Source organism: Argiope bruennichi, chromosome X1 (genome assembly GCF_947563725.1).
Source record: "Argiope bruennichi chromosome X1, qqArgBrue1.1, whole genome shotgun sequence".
Classification (NCBI taxonomy): domain Eukaryota; kingdom Metazoa; phylum Arthropoda; class Arachnida; order Araneae; family Araneidae; genus Argiope; species Argiope bruennichi.
In genome coordinates this window covers 132,423,957-132,440,613 of record NC_079162.1, presented here as the reverse complement: position 1 = coordinate 132,440,613, position 16,657 = coordinate 132,423,957, and the positions used below count along the sequence as shown (strand labels likewise).

The 16,657-nt window shown below is 33.3% G+C and overlaps 1 protein-coding gene across 1 annotated transcript in view; it reads left to right on the top strand.

The window, feature by feature from the left end:
* LOC129958702 (ATP-dependent RNA helicase DDX19A-like) overlaps positions 1 to 16,657 on the top strand; it is a 90,361-nt gene that overhangs the window by 550 nt on the left and 73,154 nt on the right. The window lies entirely within an intron of this gene.

Below are 16,657 nucleotides of genomic sequence, written 5' to 3'. Positions count from 1 at the left end.
TTTTCGTGTTATTTTTTGTATTCGAAGTATTAATTTCTTATTACTTTCGTTTTGGCTACCATGTTTACTATTATGATTTTTAACTCCTACATTTTTTTAAAAACACATGTATTTAAATAATCAAATTTTTCTGATATTCGTAAATATTGTAAAAATTATTAGTTTTCCACAAGGAGAAACCAAAAATGCTTAATTCTGAAAACGAAACTGTCAATTCTGACGCTCCGACAGAGTCGCAGGTGTCCCATCTTTCGGTGAAAATACCACCGTTGTGGAGGAACAATATAAAATTATGGTTCATTCAAGTGGAAAGCAATTTCGCTCTAGCTAAAATAACCAATGATCTTACAAAATACAATCATTTGATTGCAACTATTGATCCGGAAACTTTAACAGTGGTAGGTGATATTTTACTCGCACCTCCCGACACCAACAAATATGATGCATTAAAGACTCGACTTAAAGCCGAATTTTCCGCTTCGGAAAATGAACAAATCCGTCGACTGCTTTCGGAACTACATTTAGGCGCCGATAAACCATCGCAGTTACTTCGAAAGATGCGCGAACTCGGTGGTGGCACATGCATAAAAGACGATTTCCTCAAAACTTTATGGCTGCAAAGACTACCGTCAGAAATGCAGGCAATTTTATCAATAAGTTCTGAACTCCTGGATAATTTGGCCAACATGGCTGACAAAATTGCCGAGGTCCGTATTTCCTCAACAGATAGTAGCGTCTTTGCCGTAAGCCGAAGCGTGGAAAGTAATGCCATGCGGAAAGCTTCCTCTCTGGATGAGTTTACTGCACTCCGAAGCGAAATCGCCGCTTTAAGTAAACAGGTACAGCGGTTTTCCCGCGACAGAAGCAGAGGCCCTTTCCATCGGAAAAACAAACAGCGCAGTTTTTCGCGTGATCGTGGGAGAAAATTCTGTTATTATCATGCGCGTTTCGGAGAAAAGGCACTGAAGTGCGTAACGCCATATGCGTACTCAACTAACGCGGATCCGGAAAACTCGCAATAGCGGCTGTCGATCAACCTACATCGACGGCAGCCGCGCAATCGTATCGTTTGTATGTTTTTGATAAGAGATCACATTTCAAATTTTTGATCGATTCTGGCTCTGATGTTTCATGCATACCACTCAACAAAAACCAAAAAAATCTAAAACCTGATTCTCTGCAACTTTTTGCAGCTAACAACTCCAAAATTTATACTTATGGATCTAAATTATTAAATGTGGACTTAGGTCTCAGGCGAAATTTTCCATGGAAATTTTTAATTGCTAATGTGCCTGTTCCAATAATAGGGGCCGATTTTTTACAAACCTTTAACCTATTAATAGTTCTCAAAGGGCGCAAACTTATTGATAATGTAACTAAATTTACCCAATCCGGAATAATTTCAAAATCAACAGATTATGCGTCTCTAAAACTTATTTCTGGTGAATCAGCATACCATAAAATTTTGGAAGAATTCCCAGAATTAACAAAATTAACATTTGGGTTAAAACCTGTTAAACATAATACGGTACATTTTATTGAAACAACCGGTCCACCTTTCCATAGTAAACCTAGAAGACTAAATCCAGAAATGTATGACGCCGTCAAAAAAGAGTTTCAGTTCATGATGGACCAAGGCATATGCCGGCCATCAAAATCACCTTGGTCATCTCTCCTTCATGTCGTTTCCAAAAGCTCAGGCAGCTTTCGACCTGTGGGTGACTATAGAAGATTAAATGCCTGTACTGTACCGGACCGTTACCCCACACCCCATATCCAGGATTTTTCCAATGCACTCCACGGAAAAAATATTTTTTCGAAACTTGATATAGTCCGTGCTTATTTTCACATACCAGTGCATCCGGATCATATACAAAAAACCGCAGTTTGTACACCATTTGGACTGTTTGAATTCCCATTCTTAAATTTTGGACTATGTGGGGCAGCACAAACTTTTCAGCGATTCATGAATGAAATCCTGGGAGATATTAAATTTTGCTATGTTTATTTGGATGATATTTTAATATTTAGTTCCAGCCAAGAAGAGCATAAAGCACATTTACGAATCGTACTAAAGAGATTAAATACATATGGACTAACCATAAATGCTTCAAAATGCATATTTGGCGTCTCAGAAATTCCTTTCTTAGGTCATTTAATTACTAGTTCGGGCACTAAACCTTTACCCCATAAAGTTGAACCGATTCTCAAATATCCACAACCAAAAACAGTAAAAGATCTTCAAAGATTTTTAGGTTTTTTAAATTTTTTCCGTAGATTTTTACCGAATATAGCAAAACATCAGGTTCATTTAACTTCATATTTAAAAGGAGCGAAAAAGAATGATAAAACGAAATTGGACTGGTCAGATAAAGCGGAAGAAGAATTCCAAAATTGTAAACAATTAATCGCAAATGCTGTTTTGTTGGCACATCCAAAACCAGATGCCACATTAATTTTACAAGTCGACGCTTCAGAATTTGCAGTCGGTGGGTCATTGTCTCAATTATTTGATGAAGAATTGCAACCACTCGCATTCTTTTCTCGGAAACTCTCCCCAGCTGAAAGAAACTATAGCGCTTACGACAGAGAGTTATTAGCAGCTTATGCCGCCATCAAACACTTTAGGCATATGCTTGAAGCTAGAAATTTCTCTTTGTTTACGGATCATAAGCCGTTAACTTACGCTTTCCAACAACGCTTGGACAAATGCTCTCCGAGACAGGCTAGACAATTAGATTTTATATCTCAGTTTACCACCGATATTCACCACATAAAAGGCTCTGAGAATATATTAGCAGATGCACTTTCGAGGATAAACGCAATAAACATGCCAAATCCCATAGATTATAACGAAATTGCACAAACACAACAAATTGATTCTGAATTAAAAAATTTAATCGATAATTCTGCAACATTACAATTTAAAAGAATTGCTTTTCCAAATTGCGAAACTCCCATTTATTTTGATGTATCAACAGATACAGCTCGACCTTATATTCCTGAATCATTTCGTCAACAAATCTTTGCATCACTACATAATTTATCTCATCCTAGCATTCGCAGCACTTCAAAATTAATTCGATCGCGTTTTATTTGGCCTTCCATTCGAAAAGACTGCAACAATTGGGCTAAACATTGCATCCCGTGTCAGAAATCGAAGGTAATTCGCCATACTAAGACCCCAGTAGGAAAATTTGTAGACCAATCGCAGAGGTTCGAACATGTGCACCTGGACCTTGTTGGCCCTCTACCTCCTTCTCAAGGAAACTATTATTGTTTAACAATGATAGATAGGTTCACGAGATGGCCAGAAGCCGTACCAATTCCAGACATGACAGCACAGACAGTAGCACAAAAATTTTTTAAGCACTGGATAGCCAGATTTGGTTGTCCTGCAAGGATTACTACTGACCAAGGCAGACAGTTTGAGAGTGATTTGTTCCGTGCTCTCTCTCAGCTACTAGGAATTAAAAGGATCAGATCTTCTCCTTATCATCCTCAGGCCAATGGCTTGATCGAAGAGTTCCACCGCCAATTAAAGGCAGCTTTGAAAGCCTACAACACAGATCAGTGGTCTGCAGCACTGCCCACCTTGTTACTCGGATTCCGGTCCGTCTTCAAAGAGGATCTGCAAGCAACGACAGCTGAGCTGGTATATGGCAAGTCTCTGCGACTACCAGGTGAGTTTTTCGATCCAACTCCTGGAGACGCATCACCCAAGCAGCTCGTGGAGGACTTGAAACACCATTTTGCAACGATGAGACCAGTTCCAACTTCCTGTCATGGACAAAGAACTATCTTTGTACATCCTCACCTCAACGAGTGCTCACATGTATTTGTGAGACACGACGGTGTGCGTAAACCCCTACAAGCACCATATGATGGACCATACAAAGTTCGTGTCAGACGAGAGAAAACGTTTGATCTCGAGATCAAGGGAGCTTCCCATACCATCTCTATAGACCGTCTGAAACCTGCTTTTATTATTCCTCCTGAGTGTTCCAGTATACCACCAGCCAAACAAGAAGCAAGTTCTACTACTGAGTGTACCAAGACACTTCCAGCTAAGGCATCCATCGTCGTTCCAGCAAGACAAACAACTCGCACAGGGCGACAAGTTCGACCCCCACGTCGTTATGTCCATTTCCAATGAGACTGCGGAGGGAGTGTGCAGCGGCCAAACAGGCGATAAATGACTGTTTGTTTCGCCAGTTGGCGATAAGCATCAATCATGCCTTTGGAGATGAACTTTGCTCTCCAACGGATACGGAGTCTCACTTCCTGCCTTCACCAGATGGCTTAGAACTTCTGCCTCGTGCTGGTAGATGGAATTACGGCCAATGTATCATGATATATATTTGTTAATTTAATTTCTAATTAAAATATATTTTTGTTATTTAAATGGCTGGCAGTTTTTATTAAGTAAAAATGTTTAATACTTTAATTTAAAGTAAATTTGGCAATGCGTGTTAAACCACGCACCAAAGGTATTTATCGTAATGTTATTTTACTAGTTTATGTACCAGTTTCTCTTTCAATATCATTTGCTTTAAAATGTAATTCACAGACCTACAGTAAAGGAAATTATTCGTAAATATTGACTTCCTTCAATGTTTAATTTAAATACAGTAACAAATATACAACATAAAACAATATATAAGTACGAAGAGTTTTTATTTTGCTTAATCTCAGATTTTTATCGTTATGTTATATAATAAAATTTAACTATGTAAACGTAATTATAGATATAATAGTAAATAGAGCATGTAAACATAATTACTCAAGTATTATAATTATTATTGACAATAATACTGCCTACATTACAGCATTTTATGAAATAATTCTTTTTATAATGCACTTGATTAAAATCTCGAATAAGGGATATTACTGAGCTGTTAAATTTCTAAAGTGAGAATAAATGATTTTTCATTTAGAAACAATTGGCATTACTTTAAAATAATTAAATGAGCTTACCCTAATATGCTGCGTCGAACCATTTCTTTTTAAGCTCTTCATTTTTAGGAAAGGCAAAAACACTTACTCTTGAGCCATTCTTATAATTTCCATTACAGTTTGGAATACAACAGATCAAAGGCATTTCTATTCCTTATTTTTAGTAAATCCATATGATTTTTCTTGCAAATAAGAAAAGGCGCTTCCTGTTTACTAGAAGACAGAAGAACCACTGGCTAAAAAATGGCGTGGGAAGGGAAGAGTTCGTTTCTTATCAGTAAACTTGATGAGGGTGAAATTCTTCCCTCGGTCCCCCAATTCACATCCGCTCGTGTAACCTCTCGGGGCGACGTCACGACTTTCTGTGACGTAAGTTTTCAGGCCTTATCTATCAGGGGTAGTAGTTTGTACACAAGAAGAGTAAGAAAGAAAACATTAGGGGGAGGGGTCGCAATGTCGCTCGGCAAAAGAAGGGCAGTTGACCTTGATAGATAAAACGACTATGATAGAAAGTTTACCTCAGTTATTTCTGTTTGTTTCTTTCCATCATTTAATTGATGAGTTGGAGGGTTGCACGTGGGGGGGGAGTGTTGATGCCATTGGAGGCTAAAGTATTTTTGCTTTGATGTTATCGTTTCTAAGTAAGGGACTTGAGATGATTTATTGAACCCGGGTGGGGAAATATGTTCGCTTTTATAGATTGATGAAAATTTGTTTTCAGAATATACGTTTGCAGATATATTGCATTTGCAATGTAAAAATAATGTTTGCAGAAAATGCGAAATTAAAGGGAAAAAGTAATTTATAAGAACTCAAATATTGCTTGTAAATCTATTATTTGCTTTAGGAATGTTTCATATTAAAAGTGTTATATGAAATGAGTATAACAATAATAAAATATATCAAATCAAAATTTTCAATATTCTTTGGTTTTCAAGGTAAGATTTTGAAAAAAATAGGTCTATTGAATTTTCTTAAGTTACAAGCATTGTTAGCTGAATATGTTATTTATTTGGCAAGTCAAAATAAGTTGTATCACTTTTTCTGCAACAGAGAGTGAAATGAATTGATTCATTCGCTTAATAAAATATCTGGAAGCTAACTTTACTACGAAATAATAATATTCAAGCATTGTCCTTTTACTCTCAAATGAGTAACATATATATTTTTCCTAAACTTTTTCTTTCAAGAAAGAAACTTCAGAACGAAAAGAATTAGAATATGTTTTCTCCGCAATTTGAAAAATTTATTTTTACATTTGCTACTAATTAAAAAGATGAAGGAATTTATTTTTTAGATGCAATGTAAATATTATATTGAAGAATTTTTTTGAAAATATTTTTCTCTTACAATCAATTATTTTTACAATATACTATTGTTGGGGAAAAAAGATTCCAAAAGTGTGACCGTAAGGGCGCCAAAATTTAAATTCTGTCAGGGAAGACGATTAAAATCAATAAATCAAGCCAATTAAGTTAAAATATATTTAATGACATAAAACGACATGATTTACAACGGAACAATAACATTTAACATATATGAATTAAAATGCTTCTCGGGGACATGTTTTACGCTTGCTTCCAAGACTTGGACTGCCTGTCCATTCTATCGGCCGCTAGAGGGCCAACGAAAATAGTTACAGTTACAAAAGTATATTTATTTAAACATGCACGCAAGTTTTATTTAGTAAGAAACTATTTCGTACTTTCTTCTGATCTACAATTTCATAAATCATCATTTACATCAAGAGAGAAATGTTATTCTTCCTATAAAAAGCGCTATTTATTTAATTGAACAGATTTAATGAAATAGGTCAGAAATTTTTTTCGAGTAATTAACTTTTTGATATGATATCTATTTCTTTTTGTATGTAAATTCTATATCAAATTATAGACTTAGAAGCAGATGCTCAATTTTTTATTATTTCACATTGAAAAGGGAAAACGCAGAATGTCAAATGTTGATTAATTCTCATTTTTATAGATGACATATTATGTTCTAATATCTGACTCTATATATCTATTAGCGGTTATTATATGTATAAATGTTCTCAATCTGTTTGTATTGTATATAATTACGGTGGGAAAACGACAATTTTTTGTTATGGTTGAATACGCTGGGAAATGCAGAGAAAAAGAAGCTCAAAAAGTTATTTTTCAAGGTTTTTTTTTTTTTTTTTTTTTGAAAGAAAGAAGAAAATGATATAATTATTATTTTCTCGCATACCAAATTTTGAAAAAAAAAAAAAAAAAATACATTTGCCAAAAAATGTAACTCCGCCAAATTTTTTGAAAATTGATGAGTTTAAGGAATATTTTCATTTTATACCTTATCAAATCCTTCCCAGCAATAAATAAATAAATAAAAATCAGCCAGATGAATGAAATTTGGTATGCAGTATCACAAAGAAAACGCAAAATTTATTGTAAATTATGGAACTTTTAATATATTTATATTATTTGATAAATTATGTCATGATATTAAAAAAATCATGGTGTTTTATAATATTATTTGAATTTTAAAGTGGCACAGAATAGTTTTGTGAAATAATATGTCCCGAAGTTAGTGAGTAAAATTTAAAAATTTTGATTAATCTTATTTTATTAAAAATCTATTTTAAATTCCGAATAATCTATTCCTAACTTCAGTTACTTCATACGTAACTACAGATGGTCTATCTTCACTGTTTTGAATCATTTTTGTATCACACAATTTATAGATTGCATATTTATAAATATTAACATGTTAAAATATTTATAAAGATGTATATTTATCATGCATAAAAAATAGCGCATAAAAGTGGCTTCCCTTGCGTACTTAAAAGGGGACCCTAGTCACAGATTAAGCATACAGATACTATTGTTACCATATGCTCGATGAAAAGAAAATTCAGAGAAACAGTAACAAAAAATAAAACTACAGATTCCTATGGCCAAGATTTCCTTTAATTGTGTTAAATAAAAATGTAGATAAGCACAAAATTATTTCTTAGTTCCTTTTAAATTATAACATATTTTAAAGCCAATTAGTAGTATTATAAATAGGAATGCAGTATCTCAGAAAATGAATTATATATATACTTAGTAATAGATGACGAGTAAACAACATTTTAAGAGCCTCGCCCTAAAAATTTATCTGGGATCACCAATGATCATGCAAAGACTCTGTTAAAAAAATTATTTATTGAGCATGCATTTAGATTTTATTAATAAAAAATCCCTTGCCTTTCGTCCTCATCTAAAGCAATGGAATAATTGAAAAGCAATTAAGATCACAAATCCACTTTCGCTCAGTAACTCAAAAAGAAAATGCGGGTGGGTGGGGAAGATAGGATTGGTCAGAGAGTATATATTCATCTCTATGGTGTTTGTGCGAAATACTACACACCCACACACTTCAATCACAAAGAACTTCCGAGAATGTAGAAAAATAATTGTGCATGAGTCTTGTCAAATTTCTCCCACGATTATGGCTATCATCCATACTCCATAGAACCGGAAAATATCAGTTTGGTCAGTAATGTAGTGAGTCACACGTAACGAACGAAAGAGCCGCATCGTTTGTCTTCGGACGAAAGAGTACAATTCTTTCGTTCGCGAACGAATGAATAAACTCTTTCGTTCGTTTGAACGAATAAGTAGGCTCTTAATCGCCCATTCGGTCGTTCGCGAACAACATCAAACGAACTGGTCAAAATGGTGCTTTCAACTAAATGATATTTCCTATCTCTAGCTGTCATCCACTAGGAGCGAAAAGCTAACAATTAGTAGATATCAAAATACTTGACGGCTTGAATAATGTAGAGATACATAATCCACGATTTTTTAATAACAAATATTTTTACTGTTGTTATTTTTAAATATTCGTTCGAAATAATTGTTATTTTAATGACTCTTTTAATTAACAATTGTTAATCGATATTAATAATAAAAACTTACTAATTATAATTAATATTAATTTTAATAACGTGTGATTGACATAATTTATCTATTTGAGCAAAAGTTTTATTTTTGATTTTTTTTCAGAAGCCGTTTATTAAATTTATTTATTGGAGTAAGCATTTTCTGAAAAAATTGAAATAAAAAAAGTGTTATTTCTTTAAAATCTCCAATTTAGTTCTATATTCTACCAACAGATGGCGCCAACAGACTAAATACCAATAGAAGTCACGTCACAGGCAGTAAGAAAATATCTTCATGGGATACAGGTATTGTTCAGTGCGAAGTCACTGAAGTCAAGAAATTACTAATACTGCTGACCAAGCAGTAACTTCACACTTGCAAACACTATCTGTGAATAGCTCCAGTTATCGTGAAATGCGGTTTCGAATGATTTCAAAGATTCTGTAATTCTAAGAATAGCTGGTCCGTTTGTAATTACTGAAGGGAAACTTAAAAAGTCGTGCCGTCATACATTAGGCATGCTCTTATTAAAATGAATTAATCAAAAGTAAGACGACGTAAACATTTAATATTTACATGCCATTAAATATACAATGGAAGATTAACAGAAGTAACGATAATGCGTATATCAAATCCCTCGGACTAAAGTAAAGCATCAAAACAGAGTTGAGTTGTATCGGCGTATGACTCTGTGTTTTAAAGTGCAGATTGTAAACGCTCGATACATAAAATAAACATTTCTTATTTAAGGATATTACGACCAACGACTGAAAGTGTTTTAAAGATATTAAAATCAAAACACAGACTATGTCAAATCCAAGTAACAGCGAGCATCTCACTCGTTCTATTTATTTTTACAACATAATCCTCGTTATCAGATGCAACAGCAGAAAAACAGTTTCATTTAACACAAAATAATATATAAAATATTTTTGTTGCAATTACTTCAAAAACAAATATGAATAATTATAACAATTAAACAAATACAAAACATTAACAATTATTTATAATATTTAGTTACGTGTGAACCACAATGACTTGCGATGATGAGTTGCGTTACTCAAAACCTGTTCCTACAGTTGTCAAGCAATATCTAAGTTCAATAATAAAATGTTTTAAATTGAGCGTGAGTTTATTTTTGCTTCTTCGTTACACCTCAGTGCTCCCTTCCTTTCCCCCCATCCCTACTCGAACGATGAAGAAACATCACTTTTAACGAGATGGAATGGGACCAGACGTCCAGATCTTGTCACTAGTTTTGGAGCAGCAGATCTCACTCTTTTGTCACCGATTGCTTGTTCGAAGAAGTTTCTGAATTTGGTGTATGTGATACAGTTACTGAATCCTTTTTAACAATGGGGTCAATTCACGGTCACATGTCAGGTACCAAACAAACCGCTTCTGTTCAATTTTCAACCATTCTGCGCATGTCGTGATGTCTGCCGATAACGTTGACGAAACTATTGTTTAGTAAATATTACGCTAGCCGATCAATTATTAAAAACTTCTGGGTGTTTTTTTTTCAAAGATATTATTTTGAATGATTTTCTCCAAATTTTCTTAGTTATATAATTTTATTTCTTATATTAAAATTTTAATTAGTATTTTCAATGGAATTATTGTTTTTGCATAATTAATTAACATCGCTTTTCAATTCGTTTGGTGACGCTTTATTCTTTCCTTCCCCCCACCCCCCTTTTTTTATCTAAAGGATACATTTTGACAAATGACTATGGCAGTGTTTTTCAAAAATTACATATGTTCTTTTTTACATATTATTTAAATATTATTGAATGTTGAATCTTATGAATATAGTTCCCCTAGTTAATTCTTTTTAAAAATAATTATTAGTCTTAGATAAGTTAATATTTTAATGCTTACTAATAAAATTATTATATTTTTTTCTTATGTAATTACTTTTATAAATATTGAGACTTTGATGTTTTCAGTTTGCTCAGAAGGAAGAACATGAAACTCAAATTAGTATATTTTGAATAAATTATGTTTACAATTCCAAATTATGAAATTTAAAAGGTATGGATACCTTTTTTTAAATCTATGCAACTTATGAATAAATAGTTTCATTTTAATTTGTAGAAATCATTAAAGGAAAACAAACAAAATCATGCTTTCATAATTATTATTTACACATTACAAATATATATATATAGAGATATATATATATATATATATAAAATATATGTGATAGTTATTTGAAAAAATATGATCAAATGTATGTTTCAATGTACTCACTAATTCAAAAAACTAAAAAAAAAAACTGTTTACTATTTATCAACATTTATTTTTCTAGACACTTAGAAATAATATAAACACAGTATGACAAGAATGTCAATGTAAATGATGAAATCAATTTTATTGAACAGAAACATCCTAGATACTAAAGAACAGTTTTTTTTATCACTAATAAAAACATAATGTTGAACAGTATACTTTTAAAGCAGAACATTTATGAAATTTTTTTAAATGCTAAAGTTACATTGATAAAAATTGCATTGAATGAATATCATAAAATAAAACAAAAACATACAATACAGTAAATTTAATAAACAAGAATAAGGTCATGACATATATATATACAGAGAGAGAGAGAAGTTAAATAGGATATAAAGAAGAGTTGAAAGAAACATTTTTATGCTTTCACAGAATTTTATAATTCAAAATTGATATATTATAGAAATAGAAAAAAAAGAAAGAAAGAAAGTGAAACGTGCATATAGCAATGAATGGAATAAAAATTATATAATAAATGCTGATATGGAAATTGATTTTCAATGAAAAGACCTTTATTTATTAAAACAGAAATCACTTAGGGGCACAGTGTTATAACAGGATATTATGATAACAGTCAATTTCAGTTTATATGCAATAAACTATTGACATTTCATTTTTAACAATAGAAAAGTTGTTTGATATAAATTCACTTTGAATCCATCCCAAATCTGCAAATTTAATTAGAAAACTAGTAATATTCACTTCCACCTAAGTTTAGCATTATAGCAGTTGTTATCTTTGCAACAGGAGCTTGTTTACTTACATTAATTAAATTTAGATAAGATTTTGTAAAAAAATGCAATGTAATACTCATGTAAACATTTTAAAACCTTCTAAGCATATTCAAAATTATCACAAATTTCGTCAAATGTGAATAAAGTAAATTAGAAATTCACTCACGATTTTGTTTGATTGTTTTTGGTGGCAAATCGCTTACCGATTTCTTTTTCTTCGACGAGTTTTTCTAACAAATTACTGGAACAGCTATATTTAATAAATGGACACACGGAATGAAGTCTTCAAAATGGTCGGAGCATATCATCGACTTCGAAGGCTTGAAAAAAATCTATACCAATGCTATGAACCCAAGTCAGGATTGTTGAAAGGAAAATGAGAAAACATTTTATCATGACAGTCACTCTTGTGTTTCGCATTAAAGCATGCATCCATCAGCACACCAGTATTTCCTCTGTTAACACATAATAAGAGGAAAGAAAATTATTCAAAAATTATAACTTCAAATGTAAACAAAAAATCCGCTTCATACTTGGTGGAGAACGTTAATGACAGACTGATCGACGAAAGCGGAGCGGATAAAACTTAAATGCCATGCGCAAGAAGTACGTGACATGTGACTTTTACGTCACATGAATTGACCCCATTGTTTGAGTTTTAGAAAGCAAACCAGGTTCTGTAGAATTATTAAAAAAATAGGGATTTATTCTGTGTGCAGAAACGTTGACTTCGCTCTAATTTATTTTTAAAGTGAAAACTTCATCGATTCTCCTTTCAACTTTATATGGTCCCTAATAAGGTTGTTGCAAACTATGACGAGAACTATCAGTACCGAAAAATACTTGTGAGCAAGTTCTTAAGTCCTTGAAAACAAATGTTTTTTGGCTTGAATGGTTATGAAATGGAGAGAGTTTTAAGTTTTCTGCGGTGCTTTTTAAATTCTGGATAAATTCAAACTGTGGTTGAAAGCTTGAATTCCGAAAAAAATCGCATGGTAATTTTATATTTTCATCATACATGAGTTTAGTCGGGGTGGCTTGAAAGTCATCACGCCACACTGTACGTAAACTAAGTAGAATCATTGGATGTGATTTTGTTCAGCTTTGATTCTCATGGCACATGATGTCGATTTTCAGTGTACATTGCCAATGTTCGATACAGCCATTAGCTTGTGGGTGATATTCGATTGTTCTATTTCTTTTAAAACCCAAACATTTTCAAAGTTCTTGGAACAGTTGAGACTCAAATTGATTACCTTGGTCTGTTGTAATTACAGTTAGAAAGCCATAATGGGCGATCCAATTTTCCAATAAAGCATCAGCTACAGTTTCTGCACGGATGTCAGATATTGGAATACCCTCTGTTCATCCTGTGTATTAATCCGGTCAATTATTGTAAGACAATACCGAAATCCTTCCGATGATGACAAAAGACCAATAAGATCTAGTTTAATATCTTGAAATCGTTGACTTACAGAAATATAATTTTGTAATAGAGTAGGAACATGTTTAATTATTTTGGATTTCTGGCATTTTAAACAACTTTTTGTCTAATTGCGAATATCTTTGTTGATGGATAGCCAAACAAATTTCGATGAAACTAATCTTACAGTTGCTTTAATTCCGGGATGCGATAGATCATGAACACTGTGGAATACTATTTTCCTGAAGTTGACTGGAATAAAGGATCTTTTAGTTTTAGTTGAAATATCAAAATATAATTCGTGATTAGAACCAAAAACTGGATTTTTTTTCTATTTTCAATGAAGAGTTTTGAGATGTAATTATTTCTTTTAATTCCGTATCTATTTCTTGAGCTTTGTCTAAGGAATCCTAATCAATTTGTGATGAAATTTTAATTTCCGGCAGTCAAGATAAGGCGTCAGCAACAATATTGTTTTTTCCAGAAATGTGGTGAATCTCTAACATGAACTGGCTAATGATTTCTAAATGCTTTCGTTGACGTGGGGATGCCGTTTCTAATTTCTGACAGAGTGCATAAACTAGCGGTTTGTGATCCGTGAATAAAGTAAATTCACGACCTTCTAGCAAGCAGCGAAAAGGCTTAATGGACGAATACGGTACAAGCAGTTCCCGATCGTACGTGCTGTAATTCCTTTGCATTGGTATCAGTCTTACGGAAAAGAAACCAAGTGGTTGCCAATCATTATTTACAAATTGTTGCACAATCCCACCCAATGCTACATCCGAGGTATCTGCCATGAGGGCAAGTTTAGCATACAGGGTGAGATAAATATGTCGCAGATTTCAGTATCTCTTTTGAAGTTGTAAAGGCTTTTGAAGTTTCGTCATTCCATTTGAGGATTCGATCATCATTCTTTTTGCTACTTTTTAAATAATCGTGCAAACTCTCTTGATGTTGAGCTGCTTGAGGAAAAAGTCTTCTATAAAAATTGGTAATTCCCAAAAAATCTTCCCCCAAAAATTCCCAAATTTCCAAATGAATAAATTTCTAAAATCCTCCCCCCCTAAACCCCCCATTGTTTGATTGTTTTGGGTTTTTCAACATTGACATTTGACTTCTTCATCTGTTGGGCAAATTCCATTTAGAGAATCAGTATGGCCTACTAATCTAACTTCAGGTTTTGCGAAATTGCATTTACTGAGGTGTAAGGTTCATCGAAATTGCTGCAGTCTCTCAAAAACTATTCTTAGATGATATAAATGCTCGTTTTTAAGTGCATTTCTTTTAAGTACAGGATGCAATTAAAATGTCATCTAGACAGAAAAAACAGAATTTTACATCACGAGGAACTGCGTGCATAAATCGTTGAAATGTTTGAGCTGCATTACGAAGTCCAAAAGTCATGAAGGGGAATTCGAAAGTCCGGATGGCATACAAATAGCTGTTTTTCTATGTCTGCAGGTTCCATGGGAATTTGATGGTAAGCCCGTTAGAGATCTAATGTGGAATAAATAGTACAGCCTTCTCATTTATGTGTAAAATCATGCAGGTAGAGTATGGGATATCGATCTGGTAATGTAGCTGAATTTAAAGAACGATAATCTCCGCACAGCCGCCACTCGCCAATCTTTTCCTTGACCATGTGTAATAGGCTAGACCAACAGCCGCTGAATGGACGGCATAGCCCTGTTCTAGAATGTTGGCGAATTCCGCTTCAGTGATTTTTAGTTTATCTGTGGCCAATCTACGAACTTTGAATGCTATAAGTGGACCTTTTGTAATAATAGAATGGGTAACATTATAGGTGACATTAACTTTATTCTTGATTGTATTTTCAGAAGATAGGCTTTTGAATTCTTCTAGCAGGGAATGTATATCTGGATCAAGACTATTAATATCGAGCGGTGTTAAAAAAAGAGATGGGCCTTTAATTAATTTAGTGGGAGCTGATAATGATGTTAATGGATCAATCAAGCACTTTCGCTTAATATCGACCAGCAATCCATGGGTTTTAAGAAAATCCGAGCCGATTATTGGCTTCGACGCATTCTCTCTGATGAAATTCCACTTGAAAACATCTTCTCAAGCCTAAATATAAATTAATAAGTTGTTTGGCATAAGTTTTAATTGAGATTGAATTAGGGCATAAAATTTAAAATCAGATGAAGATAATTTATTTGGTTTTGGAGGCGGAATAACGGACACATCAGCCCCGGTATCGATAAGATAATGTTTTCTGCTAGATTTCTCAAAGAGAAAGAAGCGGAAATTTATCTGGCCGTAGTCGTTGGCCTCTTCAATCGACCAGCCCGTTAGTTTCTCGTAGTATTTTCAGATATATCGAATTCGCAAGGCTTATTACAGTTATGAGCATTCTTACCGAATTCATGATGTTACAACATAACCTGTAATGAGAAGAATTTGACCTTGAATGGCTACGATTTCGAACATTCTCAGATTTCTTTTGAGGCGTACCTTTCGCTATGAAATTGTCAGATTTTCGAATTAATTCTGCGTTGCTAGTTTACAAAGAAATAACTTTTTTATCCTAAGTGTTATTCTATTATGCGGAGATTTGTTATGCTATCTATGCGGAGGTTCTATTAACAAAACATATTTCTGCCGAACTATAAATATTGGTAATCCTATCAGCCATTTCTTCCATTTCATCTAATGAATCAGTGATTATAGATAATATGGCTTGAACTTGCTGCAAAAAACGCCGTAGCCAGATTTTAACACTTCGTCGGAGATGGAATTTTGGGCCAATCCTTTCATTTTAATAAACCGGATGGGCGTTTATCTCCAAGATTAAGATCTATCAATACTTTTTTAGTCTGGATTCCTCTGTATCAGTTAATCTGTAAAGCAGTGTATTTTTTAAAGTGTCGCATTTACCATCCATTGGTGGATTTGATAAAATATCTACGACAAAATCTAGCACATTTTTGTCTAATGCAGCAATGACGATGTTATATTTGTTTAAATTTTGAGTAATATTACTGTTCAAAAACTGTGCCTCAAATTGCAAAAACCATAATTTCGGCCTATGTCACCAAAAAACTAGTGGTTTTGCAGCCACTCTGAACTTCTGAATTACTTATTTTGCTTATTAGTGGACGCATTCTTCTAATTTATTGTTTTGTGTTTTTCTTTTCTGTTAAAATGGTATATCTCTTAGGCCTAATTTCAGGGGATTTTCGGGTCACGAGGAATAGATATTAGACTGTTTCTTTCACTGCATTCTTTCACAGAAAAAATCCCTTTTTTTGAATCCCTACCGGAGGGTGGCCCTTGAGAATGTCTTCAGGCCGGATTCTTATTTTATTTGGTTTAATTTTGATTTT